The following is a 14,846-nucleotide window of genomic DNA, read 5'->3' as shown; positions in this document are numbered from 1 at the left end:
GCTTAATATCTCTTCAACATGAGGAGCCGAAAAAGAAACAAACATGGCTTTAAACAAGCTCATATTCCACAGGAAGTGTGAAACTCCTGGCAATTAAAATGGAATACAGATGAATACAAGCTAAAATTTGCGCAGAATACGAAAAATAGGTGTAACGATGTGGCTGATGGAGTAGCAAAACCTACACATAACGTTGGATCCGCAAGTCATTTGAAGATAGCTTCTGATTTGGTAACTTTGTTAATGGCACATTGTATCAATTTTTATATATGTTTATATGTATATTTGACATTTATGATATTTATACTGAAAAGGAAATTAGGATGTTATCCACCCCATAGTGAATTGTTCCTGTATACAAAAACGAAGAATCATGATGGAGCCACTTTCACAAATGAAAAAGATAGACAAATTCATGTAATATTAATTTCAATGTTAAACATTTATATTGTAGCTAGTCCATAATATCATTCATAACCTTGATATCTTTTAACTCACATTATTTTTATTTTGTAGGCGCCCTATACAGAATAACGGGAAGAATTGGAAGCTAAAGGTGCTGAATTTGAAGAGTACAAGCTATTTTATGATGTTGTTGGTCGTCATGACAAAAAAAAGACTTTATGGAGTAGCCGCTTTTGCAAAGGTGGTTCCCAATAGAAACGGTAAAACGGATGTATCTTACATTCCAAAAAAATGATGAAATAAAAGAAATGAGAGAGCTTCTTGCTAAAAAAAACGAGCAAAACGAAGAGCTTAAAGAAATGATGAAGGCCCAACAAGAAGAAAACAAAGCAAGGGTCCGGCATCTTGAAAAACTACTTCACACGAAAATGGATCTTATTAATGTCTTTACAAAACAACAACACTAGTATTTCATAAAGTGTTGATATATGTTTATTGCAGAGTATTTATTTTAGATTAGCAACTTTCATTTTTCCATTTAATAAATAATTATTGTATTATTTTATGATATAATGTTTTGATTTTTTTTGTTATTTTTTTTTCACATATTACTACAAAATAATGTGGATATAATTTATAAATCAATTATTCATCGGTCCATATAGAATCTGGTATATAATATACACCACGAAAATTGCTAGAGATTCAACACCACGAAATTTGCTAGGAATCCATCAAACGGAATTTTCTAGGGATTCATCACCACGAAATATGTTAGGGACTCACCACCATGGAATTTGCTAGGGAATCATGACAACGGACTTTGCAAGGGATTAATTACACCGGAATTATTGATGGAATAACTACCATGGATTTTGTGGTGGAATCCTACTACGGAATACACGACAGAATACCATCTACCACGGATTTCATTACATTGTTACAATTGTGATGGAATGATTGTATCCCTAGCAAACGCTCGCTACGAGGTTTTTTGGGACGACACTCGGTCGTCGCAAATTACGTCGCATTTGTCCTTTGCAATGGAATTTCAGCTTTTCGCAACGGAATCCTTCCCTAGCAAAATCGCGTTATTCTTGTTGTGCCTTCAACTGATGATATCGTGACCTAAGATCGATCATTGAGAAATAGCCCAAAACTTGTAGCTTATTGAATAGATCATTAGTCCTTGGCAATAAATACTTATTTTTCACCGTTGCCTTATTTAGCTCTATCTATAGTCCATGAATATCCTCATGCTTCTAATCTTTTTGTTCACAAATAACACCAGAGCTCCCAATGGTGATGAACTAGGTCTAATGAAACCATTGTCCAACAACTCATGAAGTTGCATCATAAGCTCATTCATCTCTGTCGGTGCTAATTGGTATGGTGCTTTCACTATCGGTGTCGATCCTAGCAACAATTTTATTCGAAACTCCACTTGTATATTAGGGGGGAAACCCAGGAAGATCTTCAGGAAAGACTTCTGGATAGTCACATGCCACTGATATTCTTTGTATCTCTTTCTTATCTTTCTTTGCATTGATCACAAATGCCAAGTATGATGTGCATCCTTTAGACAAACATTTTTTTGGCTTTCATCAGAGAAATGCACCCATAATTCACTCTACTTTTGTCCTCATACACCATAAACAACTCTTTTCCAGGTGAGTTTACTCTCACCATATTCTTCATGCATAGTATCTCGCCATCATTTGCACTAAGCTAATGCATTCCCAATACGATGTTGAAACCATTCAGCTCAATGGGTAACAATTCCTCATTGAATTTATTCATGTTCAAGTTGATGACGATGTTTTTAATGCTTTCACTAACAGGAATGAATTTGCCACTGAAAACTTCTACAACTAGAGCACTATCAAGTTTATCTACAGGCAATGCTAGTTTTCCACCAAATTTGTATGATATAAAGGAGTGATTTTCTCTAGAGTCAGACAATATATTTGCAGGAAATCCATTTACAAGAAAGGTACCTGAAGCAATATATGATTCATCCCATGCTATTTCCACGAAAGCTGGAATTCTCTTCCATTTGGCCTCGGCAGAACATTAGACCTTGCTAACTCCTTCGTCTTTAGGCAGTCCCTTTAAGTATTCAACTCTTCATTACATCCGAAACACGCCTTCTTCTTTGGGCAGTTCACACTTGAAACAAGTCACCTCCTCGACATATTTTCCAAAATATTTCTCTTTAAACTTATTGCAACCACACATTATGAAAGCTAGCTCCATTTTACAGATGCAAGCCGTAACTCCAATTGGATCTTCTTTCCCAGTAAAAGTTGATGGTTTGCAAGTCGTGAAGTCTTTGTACTTGAACCTGTTCCTTTCAATTCCATCGACCTGGTTATTTCTTCAAGCTACTCGAGGTTCAGGTTAACTCATAATTTTACTGTAATTCCCTTCTTCTAGTTGTTCGATGTTCAGTTCAGGCTTTTAAAAAGAAACTGTAGGTTCATCCCTAACAATCCAACATCATTTGTATCATCGCTTTTACTCCTGCTATCATGATTGGCTCGGGTGCAGCTGCTACTTCTGGTTCATGCTAAAACACTTGTGGCTGAGACTGATGGTTCCTATTAGCGTGTCCTAATCCACTTCGATTTTTCACCATGTTGATTTATACACGAAAGCAGGAGAATTTAGATCTTTATTTACGATAGACGTTTAAATTCACCTTGTCTCTCCAAAAAGTTTCATGCCAATTCTAATATCGTAGTTGAAGGTTTAGAAATCTGAACACATAAAGTTTCAAAATCTGCTCGGCAATAGACCATAGATCTGATCAAATAATAACATAAATCATTTAGCACATAAAAGAAATTTAGTTATCGTTCCTAAAATAAGTTAGTGCTCGTGTGCAAAATATAGCAGACACTCATCTCACAATCAAGTCTTAGAATTGTAATTTTAAGTCTAAAAATCCTAAAAATTCCTAGTTCGCTTAAACTAATGCTCTGATACTAACTGTGACATTGTCAATTTCATAGCCAAAAAGACCGATTTGTTTATGCTTTATTTGAAAATCAATGTATCATTTTGAATAAATATATTGCGAAATTGGTTCCGAAAAATATGATATGTAAATTATCAAAGCATTTCTGAAGAAATCTGTTTTCATTATATTAAAAATGTTAGGATGTCATTGTTAATACAGTACATAAGCATAAATAGAAATAGTACATGTCTTACAACATATATTATTCTAATGGCTTATAATCCATAGATTTCTCATCAGATCAGCACTCTTGTGCTCTTTTACGACTAACTGTAATCTAAACAGTTATTGCGGTCAAAAATATAATAGCGGTCACCGGCCGCTATTTGAAATCACGATTTTCGTGGTGGTATAACGGCGATATAGCGTTTTTTATATTATTTAGAATTTATATATAATAAAGCATTAATCAGTAAATCATACTTTAAAGTTCAACCTAATCCAGTTGATTAGTTAACCAGTAAATCATAATTCATATATGATATTTAGTTAATCATCGTTCACATATCATAATTAGTTAATCATACTTCACAGATCGGTTACCAATGCCTCAGTTAATCATAGTTTAACACAATTAACAAGAAAACATATGAAATACTTACTATTTTATCATACTTTAACACAATTACAGTTATCAAATAAAATGATTAAGCAATTTGATAGTTAATCATAATGTGGTACTTCAAGTTTTCAACACAACTAACAACACAACACATACATGGTTTCAATGGAAGTCATGACAGTCACAAAATTACAATGTTATTCAATGGAATGACACAAAAGTTTTAGTTAGGGGTTAAGATAAACAATTTTATCCAATGGAATGACACAAAAAATTGTTTTTTTTTATGTAAAATAGCCCAAAAATAGAATTTATTCAAATAGCGGTTATAGCGCCGCTATAGCTGTGGCCATAATCGCGGTAAATCGAGGCGCTAATAGCGTCACCAATATTGTAAACCGCTACTTCGAAATAGCGTTTCCTTACCTCCGCTAACCTCTATAACGCCGCTATTAACTACATAGCCTATAATACATGAAACTGAGTGGGTCAGGCTTGGGATCCTGGTGCACATATATGGTTTTCAACCCACAATAATTAAGTTTATTAATTTCATCAAATCAATCAACTCGATTGCACGTTTTTGTTATACTCACTTTCTATCCCTAAAGCATCTAAATTAAGAGACCTAGCCAAAGGATTTTCATCAGGATGGACAACACTACTTTGGGGATTCCTCAACAATACATTTCAACAAGGCAACCATGAGGAGGATGGAATACACCTGGTAAACACGTAGTTCAAGAACACCTATAGATTGCGAGCCTACCAGTGTTCCACTAGACAGTCTAGAATAGTTTGTGGTCATCATCTATATTACACCAGATGACTAAGTCATCTTAAACATTGAGGCCTCTCATCAATTATTTCATCATCTATATCATCTACCCATCTTTACCCATAATAATTATAGGTATAAAATACATATATAGTTTAAATCGATTAAAACATGTATATTTTGTTCATCCATCATAGATATCAAGAACACTGATAATTTGCACACATAGCACATAATTTATATTCAACATTACATATTTATGTATAAGATGAAGGTAAATTTGCACTCACTTGTTAAAGTGATGATTTGCAATTCAGGCTGCGCTTTGCTTCTAACATTTTTCTTTTCCTTCGACCAAACCTAGTATCATTATTACACGATTTTAGTCTAATATTTATTGCAACTAATTATTAGTCTAGATTCATCATTAACTCAAACTCTATGTCATGATCTATCAAGTAAGGAACAACTAGGTATGATCATGTCAAAGGTAGGGTATGTTTGGTATACGTAGTATACAGTTTGGAAAGCCCACTTTAAACACCTCACTAAATCACAGCCTAGACATCATCCCCGTAAGTAGTTCAATCAGTATAATAACATTGAATCACTGGTAAATCTTGTTTATAGGTTCATAATAATGATAATGAACTTAAGCATAAGTTATACTTAAAGTAGGGTAAGCATAACTCACTTACAAGGGGGTTTAGCTAGGAGTCGGGCTCTGTAGGGGCATTACTTCTGAGCCAAAAGCTCTTTTTCTTGGAGCCTTCTGGCACTCTGGGACTCACCTCTAACACTTAAGAAGTGCTACGGATAATTTTTGAAGGGTTGGGGTGTTTGGGAGAGAAGGTTTGAAAAGGTTGTGGGAAAGTGAGGTGATTTATGGCTCTATCTATAGGCTGAGAAAATGGGTTACGCAGGGCATAACTTTGTTCTAAGGAAGGCATACTCGATATGTTGGGCATACCCAACCCTACGCTAGGCATACGTGGGCCACGGTTCGTTATCCAGTGGCATGCCATGGGGAGAAAGCAATGGTCAAGATTGTGCGACGTGCCTGCCTCGCGTCTTAACCTATAATTTAATTATCTTCTAAATTGCATAACTTTCGTATACGAGCTCCATTTTTTACGTTCTTTATATCCACGTATAGGTAACGACGTGATCTATAACTTTTGTTTAGACTCCGTCGGATAATGTTGAATTTATTTTTAAAGTTATATTTTAACAGGCTTAGACAGATAAAGTCCGTTTAAAATTCATAACTTTGTCATCCGACGTCCGTTTTTGTCTGGCTTTATATCATTGAACTTCTATTAACGATATTTTTGACTCTCGTTTAGATTTTGTCAGCTAAAAATCGATCATTCTAAACTTCAAAGTTAGATTTGGACATTCTCTATATGCACACTCTCGATTTAACATATACTATGACTCTCGTTTAGATCGCTAAGGCTAAAAAGTACTTTATCGCATACTCACCTTTTACGAGACACAGTGCCATGCTAGTTTTGTCGCAAAACTTCGATAGGTCAGAACTTCTTAATAATAATTCGGATTTCAGTGTTCTTTATATCACCGAAATACTTGTCATGACCACTTCCTCTTTCTTCATAGATAATGGGTCTATATATTATTTTATATTTAACACATATTTATATTATTATTTTGTTACATCGTTATAAGCACGTATATTGCACATAAATCACATAATACTCAAAAAATTCCACTTTATTACTTCAAAATAGGTAACAATTGTTGACCCTAACTATTACATGATAATATTAATGCTTAGCCAGAAAAGAGGGGGTAACGACTACTTTGGGTATGAAGTGGACTTTCAAGAATGTCTAGTTCATTCTAGACTTGAAAATAATGTTGATATCAATGGGGAAATTGATGATGAAGGTTACCATGTCACTTTTGGTGATCATCAGTGGAAGGTGACAAAGGGAAACTTGGTGGTTGCTAGAGGTCAGAAGTGAGGTAAACTTTACATGGTGAAAGGTTCTAATGATGAAGCACATGTTGTTCAAGAATTTGGGCCATCCACTCTATGGAACCAAAGACTTAGACATATGAGTGAAAAAGGAATGAAGATGCTTGCCTCGAAAGCAAGAATTCTAGATCTAAAGAATGTGACAGTATATTTCTATGAGCCATGTGTTCTTGGAAAACAGAAGAAATTTACTTTCGTTAATATAGGACTTCCACCCAAGAGAGGGAAGTTGGAGCTTGTTGATTAATATGTCTATGGTTCCACTTCAACAGCTTCAGTGAGATGATCCTAGTATTATGTTACTTTCATCGATGACTACAATAGGAAAGTTTGGTATGTTCTTGGAGCAAAAGTCTGAAGTTTTCAGTGCTTTCATGAAAAAGAAGGTGATGGTTGAGAATGAAACAAACTTGAAAATAAAGTGTTTTAGATCCGATAATGGGGGAGAATACAGTAGGAAAGATTCATTGATTTCTGTGATAAACATTGAATCAGGATGTAAAAGACCGTTCACGAAACACCTCATTAGAATGGAGTACCTAAGAGGACTAACAGAACATTGAAGGAATGGGAAAAGATCATAAGACTACATGTAGGTTTGCCCAAGATGTTTTGGGAAGATGCGGTCAGGACAACTACATACCTAATCAATAGAGGACCCTTAGTTCCCTTAAGGTTCAAGATTCCAGAAGAAGAATGGCAAGGTCATGAGGTTTCATTCAAACACATGAAGGTATTCTGTTTTATATTGTATATAAAAGTCTAAGACTCTGAGGGAGACAAGCTAGAGGCAAAGTCAAGGAATTGTGCATTTATAGGCTATGGGTTGGACGACATCGAATACGGATTCTGGGATAACGCGCACAAAAAGGTTATCAAAAGTCGGGAGGTATTGTTCAATGAGAATGTGCTATACCAGGATGAACATGATAGAGGCTCAATCAGTAACAAAAATACATAAAAAGAAGAACAAGTTGAGTTAGAAGAAACTTTAGAAGATGAAATTATAAAACCTATTAGTACTCCTGAGATAGGCATAGTTCAAGAAGTTGTGGGAGATCTGATGAAACTATAGATGGTGGGAGCATAGATAATAGTAGTTCAAATATTGAAGGTGTGGAAACTAAGACTCCTACCATCCATAGATCCACTCGAGTACGAAGGCCTCCAGTCATGTATTCTCCTTCAGCAAACTTCTTGTTGTTGACAAAGAATGGCGAACCTGAGTCTTGTCCAAAAGCATTGAGGATGAAAGAATCCATATAGTGGAAGAACGCTATGGAAGAAGAATTGAGCTAACTTGAAAAGAATCACACATGGTCCTTGGTCAAGCCCCCAGCAGGGAAGCATGCACTTCAAAAAAACAAGTAGGTATTTCGACTTAAGGATGAGAGTGATGGCACCAAGAGATATAAGAAAAGGTTGGTAGTTAAGGGTTTCGAATAGAAGAGGGGGGTTGATTATAATGAGATATTTTATCTAGTTATGAATATGACTACAATCAAAATGGTTTTGGGAATTGTGGCCTCTAAAGATCTCCATCTAGAGAAACTACATGTGAAAACAACTTTTTTCCATGGGGACGGATGATGCGCCTCCTAGCGTGGGCCAGGAGCGGGATCCCTAAGTTGAAGGATCCTCCAGCTAGCCCAGCCACGCCTAGTCTTGATGCCTCAGTAAGAGGTCCCACCTGGGTATTCCCTCACGGAGAAACGCCCACGTGAGAAGTCTGGCCTCGTCAAGAGCATCATTGCTACAGGACCAACACAACGATTCCAGTCGACAAGGAGTATACCAAGACCATTAACGTCTGAACCAATCGTTGGCACCTTCACAACAGGGTACACGATTAGCAAATAAAAGTAATGGATCATGTCGGAACTATATTCCATGTTCCCCATACGGAACAACGAGGATCCTTAGTATAAAAGGGTCTCCGCCCTACCTTGAGGAGAAAGTGATCTCTCTCAGCTCTCATCACTCTCATCCAGATACCTCCTACTGACTTAACCATCGAAGCATCTTCCTGGGGCCTCGTCTCGGGAAACGGCTAATGGTGTTCTTTATTTTGACTTTGCAGATCCCTCCGATGATAGTAAGCACTCTAGAGCTGGTGGTCGGAACCAAGGTTGCATCATTTGGCGCCATCCGTTTTTGTGAAAATGATACACAAAACCACATTCCAGTTCACCCTTAGGATGATGAACAAAATCGCTAGTGAACTCTCTGGTCAACAGAACAACCCTATATGACCAATGATGTCACTAGAGCCGGTTATCACTCTCGTGACACTGGAATACTGTGTCACAAACATCAATAATGAACCTCCATCCGGTGGCCAAACACCATGTTTAGAAACAAAACATCCCCAAAACACACCCCATTAGCCAATACCTGACATCCACCCTCAGCAGCACTACACTGTCGATCTTCCACCCCATCGGCAAAAAAATACCCTCAACCAAACCCCATTGCAGTTGATTTCTTAGGCAATAAAGAAATTTAAGCAAATTGCACAAATGGTGTCGCCGATAACATCTCAAACCACCAGTTGAGCACCATCATCATCATAAACACCAACGCTCTAACCAAATTGCACACCCAATGGGCCACAAACCATATTCCAGATGCCACCATACACAACATTTACAGTAGGCGCCATGCTGCCACCAACGCTGCAACAGTATCAACTTCCTCCTATAACCCAACAACATACCATCCCCTTTCACCCAGAAAACTTCTACGCCGCGACGTGGATAAACCTAGCAACGTACAACAACATACTGGTCCAGCCTTGTTTAGTAATGCAACAACCCAATTCCCACTGGACCCAGCAAACCACAAACCAAGATTTGCTCTCAAGAAGCGTAACCTTGCCATTCGTGAAATAGCTATTGGACTATGAGATACCCAACACTGCAAATTTACCGAACCTCAAAAACTTAAACGGCACCACGGACCCGGATAGTCATTTCGACACGTACGAAATGACCATGACATCCCTCAAATTTGATGAAAGTTTCTTGTGTATGTATTTCCATACAAATTTGGCCAACGAAATTACCTCTTCTTAACCAACTTCATGAAGCTGTGAAAGTATAGAGGAGATTCACACTCCATAATCGGATGTGAAGGGAGTGAAGGGGAGACATTCAATGAGTACTTTCCCCGATTAATAAATGCAACACTCGATGTGCCAGGGAACGACGAAGGATTGATTACAGGAGCATTCACATGGAGCCTCCTTCCTGGCCTGCATTCCTAGAAGCTCATGGGAATGAAACCCTAGATGCATGCAGATTTTAAAGAAAAGGTGGAAAGATACTTACGACATGAAGATGGGGAGGCCACGAAACTAGTGTATCTCAATGCCATGGCAGCCCCAGCTGCAAAGAGGCACCGACCCGAGTGGGAAGAAAGGAAAGGAGGACATAGGTACCATGGTCGAGATAGACGATTTAGAACTTTCACAAGAGACGACAGGAGGGAACGAAGAGCAGATATATACACTATCGCCAATAAACCAACAGCCAAAGGAACAAAAACATGCTACTGCAAATATCACAAAAGCAGAACGCATGCTACAAACAACTACTCGGTGGTGAAATGTGAAATGGAAGAAAATCAGCTAATGGGAAACGTATTGGAGATTGCTCGAAGCCTACATGCTATGTTCGACATAGAAAATCCTAAGGATAACGCCGAAGGAGAAAATTTCCTCCAAGAGATTTTGACGATACACCACAATCGGGGAAGGACGGAACATGAAGACGATGTAAGCGACATCACAGACGCAATGCGAGGCTTGAATTTCTCAACAGCTGACCCAAGGCTATTGGGTTGGAGAGGAAAAGACTCGTTGGTATTCCAAAGGTCCATCTTGGATGTCACCAATGACCATGTATATATCGATACAGGAAGCTCAGTCGATATCATATATGAGTACTACTTTCGGTTGCTCCTGAAGAAATGGAAAGAAGGCTTGAAATTGGTGCTTGTCCAGCTTACCAGCTTTACCGGGCATAGCATATGGCCCCTCGTCATGATTCATTTTCCATTAACACTAATCAGTCACAACAAAAATAGGTGGAAGACAGCCCTCATCGACTTTGTTGTTGTATGACACTCCTCCGAGCATAATGTCATGTTGGGACAGATAATTGTTCTTAGATTCAGGGCAATATTATCCACTATCCATGGGTATTGAAATTTGGCATGAGCCAAGGGCTAGGAACAGTCTTGGCGACCCCAAAACAAGTTTTAAAATTCTATGAGATCATACAACTAAAAGAAATATCTGAATAATCAAAGAGACCTAGATTGGAAGGACCTGAAGGAAAGGAGGTCATTAACTGGAATTAGCCAGACCAATTAGTTAGCATAGGGGTAACCCTTTTCTAAAAGACAAGACAAGCATTGATAGAGCTCCTAAAGAAATACAAGCATGTATTCACACGGACTCCCACTGATATGGTAGGAGACAATCGAGGAGTCATAGAACACAAGCTGATGATCATTCCTGGGACCAAGGAGATAAACAGAAAAAATGTGTCCAGGGGGAGATAGGAATAAGGAAATAAACTAAAATGTTGCCAAACTAACAACTTTCAGCATCCTCCAGGAAGCAATCTTCCCAACACAGATTGCCAACCCGGTCATGGTTACAAAAATATGGTGGGACATGGCGAATGTTTATCGACTACTCAAACTTAAACAAGGCAAGCCTCAAGGACTGCTATCTCATCCCATAAATAGACCAGAAGGTAGTGGAAATGTTTCCTTGATGCATACAAAGGGTACAACCAAATCCTCATGAGCAAGGAAGACGAGGAGAAGACTGCCTTTTATACAGATCATGGCGCCTTTTGCTACCAAAAAATGTCATTTGGATTGAAAAACACAGGCGCAACTTACCAGATATTGGTCGACTCTCTCGATGTCAATGAAATTGGTCGGAACATCGAAGTCTGCATGGACAACATGGTCCTAAAGAGCCCGTACAAACAGAGGCTGTTGGCGGACGTTGAAGAGACTCTGCGAAGCCTAGATAAAGTAAAGATGAAACTGAACCCCAGAAAATGCACCTTCGTGGTTGAAGAAGGATAGTTCCTGGTTATTACATTACAAAAGAAGGAATCCAACCAAGCCCCATCAACATAACAAATCTCAAAAAAGTAACATTACCCCACACGCTAAGAGACACCCAAGGCTTGAATGGTCAGCTAACGTCGCTAAGCTATTTCATCTCCAATTCAGTTGAGAAGTCAATTCCACTATTTGATAGCTTAAAGGATGCATTGAGAAAAACTACTTACGTTGGATGCCAAAAGCCGAAGCACCGCTACACCAAATAAAGAAAGCTTTGCACATGCGACCCACAATTGGCAGCCCAATCCCTAGCGAGATGCTTCAAATGTACTTGTCAACATCCAATGAAGGCATCTCGTAAGTACTTGTAGTGGAACGAAAAGGTAAGCAACTCCTTATTTACTTTGTTATCCGAGCGTTGCAAAGACCAGAGCTTAGCTACCCCATCATTGAAAAGCTAGTACTAGCATTGGTATACACCTCCCGGTGATTGTGGTGATATTTCCAAGCACACAAAATAGAATTCCTAACTTTTTGCCCAATTAAACAAGTGCTCCTGAAGCCAGAAACATCACAACACCTTCTAAAATGGGCCATTGAATTAGGGGGACACGATATCACCTACCTCCCCCGAACAAGCATCAAAGGGAAGGCACTAGCAGATTTTTTGATTGAGATACTAGGAGAATTGCAAACGCAGGTAGAAGAGAGCATGCACAAGGAGCTACAGCACAAAGGATACGGACAGGCCTGCACCTTACATACCGATGGGGCTTCTAGCAATGAAGGATTTTGGGCAGCCCTCATCCTAACTATCCATACGGGCGAAGAAGTAACATATGCTCTACGTTTAGACTTCCACACATCCAACAATGAGGCTGAGTATGAAGCCTTGTTGGAAGGATCAAGACTTGTATTAAAGATGGGAGTAGAGAAAGTGATAACCCTCATCCACTCTAGACTGACTGCTAACCAAATCACTAGGGAGGTCGAAGCAAAGTATAAGACGATATAAAAAATGTGAAAGTTGTTCAGCAGATCACAAGTTCACTCAGTACTTTCTCCATTAAAAAAATACCAAGGGGAAGCAACAGGCGCGCCGACGCCCTAAGTAAGATAACATCGACATCCTTTGGAGACCTATAAAAAGAAGTCATCGTAGAAGTAATCAAACAACGAAGCATCGACACGTGATGGGTCCACCCCTTATTTACGACGCAACCCAGCTGGATGACACCTATCCTAGACCACTTACAAAACAACGTCCTCCCAGACAATCACAAGGAAGCCTTCAATATAAGAATACGAGCCACAAAGTACACAATCTTGGGAGGGTATTATGTAGGAAAGGATATACGAACCCATGGCTCATATGCATACATAGGGCATCAAGGAAACATGCCTTTCATGAAGCTCACGTCGACTTGACAGCAGCCCACGAGGGAGCTAGAGCGCTTACATGGAAGATTCTCCGAATGGGACTCTATTGGTTGGACATCCATGAAGATGCCACCAAACTCACTACCACATGTGTAGAATGGCAAGCCTTATCCATGGTGCAAGGCGTTCCCTCAGCATCGGCAATAAGCATTGTCAGCCCATAGCCATTCTACCAATGGGGGATCTACATCGTAGGACCATTCCCAAAGGCCCCCGGTAGAATCAAATTCCTAGTTGTAGCTATGGACTATTTCACGAAGTTGATAGAGGCAAAACCTTTGGCGTATATCACTGGAAGCAGATGATCAAGTTTTTGTGGAAAACCATCATCAGAAGGTTCGGGACACCCAAAGTTTTAATCAGAGATAATGACTTGTAGTTCGATGAGAATCCATTTAAAGATTGATTCTTAGAGATGGGCATCGAACAAAGATTTACATTTGTGGCACACCCTCAGGAGAACGGGCAGACAGAAGTGTCGAACTGGACGCTAGTATATGTAATGAAGAAGCGACTTGGAAAAGCCAAAGGTAATTTTATAGATGAACTCCTAGGAGTATTGTGGTCATACAGAACCACACCTCTTACAATCACAAATGAAATTCCATTCAACCTAGAATACGAAATATAAGCAATATTACGAACACAAATAATGATAGGATCAATGCGAACAAAAAACTTCTAGGATATGGAAAACGACAAGGACATGAGACAAAATTTATATCTCCTAGAGGAGTGCCAAGATCGATCCAACATGTGTCAACTCTCAGACAAAAAACTTATGTATGCATATTACAACTAGTGGGTAAAGGAAAAAAACTTTTCGAATAGAAGACCATGTCCTATGGCTGAGCGAAGCCAGCCATGTGCAACTGCGCGACATGTTAGGAACAACATGGGAAAGACCATATAAAGTGGTCGAGATCCATCGTAACGGGTCCTACTCTCTCGAAGCGATCGAGGGATCACCAATACCAAGGACATAGAACACAAGGCATTTGATAAACGTCCATTTTTAGAAGATGCCTTAAACCACCGCTAAGCAAACCGCCTATGCAGAAGGGGTAGCACACATCGCAAAGTGAATCATGGCCGAATTGATCACCCAGACCAGGAATCAGACACTCAATGTGGTCCAACTAGGAACCTTAGTGTGTTGAAATGCCAAACCTCATAGCATGATGACGAAAAATATTATGTATCTTAAAGACAAAAACCTTAGTGTGTTCAATAATACAAGCGCTAATTCAAAAACAAAATGCAGTACATAGAGGATACTAAGTGTATCCATAATTTAAAATGACATTAAGATACTCAGAGTATCCACACACACAACATAACCCTTAGTACCTTCACGAAATATATCAATGCCTTAGAGCATGGCATATATCCCAAATATAACAATGCATTAGAGCATGACATATATATCAATCATCAATTCATTAGAGCATATCTCAAATAGAAACGTCACAAATTCGAAAAGGCCAAAGAATCCTAAATTCTTGCACAACAGTGCAGCAACCAGGTAACACATATACACACACGAACA

This window comes from Lactuca saligna, chromosome 9, assembly GCF_052625555.1.
Source record: "Lactuca saligna cultivar CGN05327 chromosome 9, ASM5262555v1, whole genome shotgun sequence".
Taxonomy (NCBI): domain Eukaryota; kingdom Viridiplantae; phylum Streptophyta; class Magnoliopsida; order Asterales; family Asteraceae; genus Lactuca; species Lactuca saligna.
The sequence above is the reverse complement of the archived record's forward strand: the minus strand, read 5'-3'. Positions refer to the sequence as shown.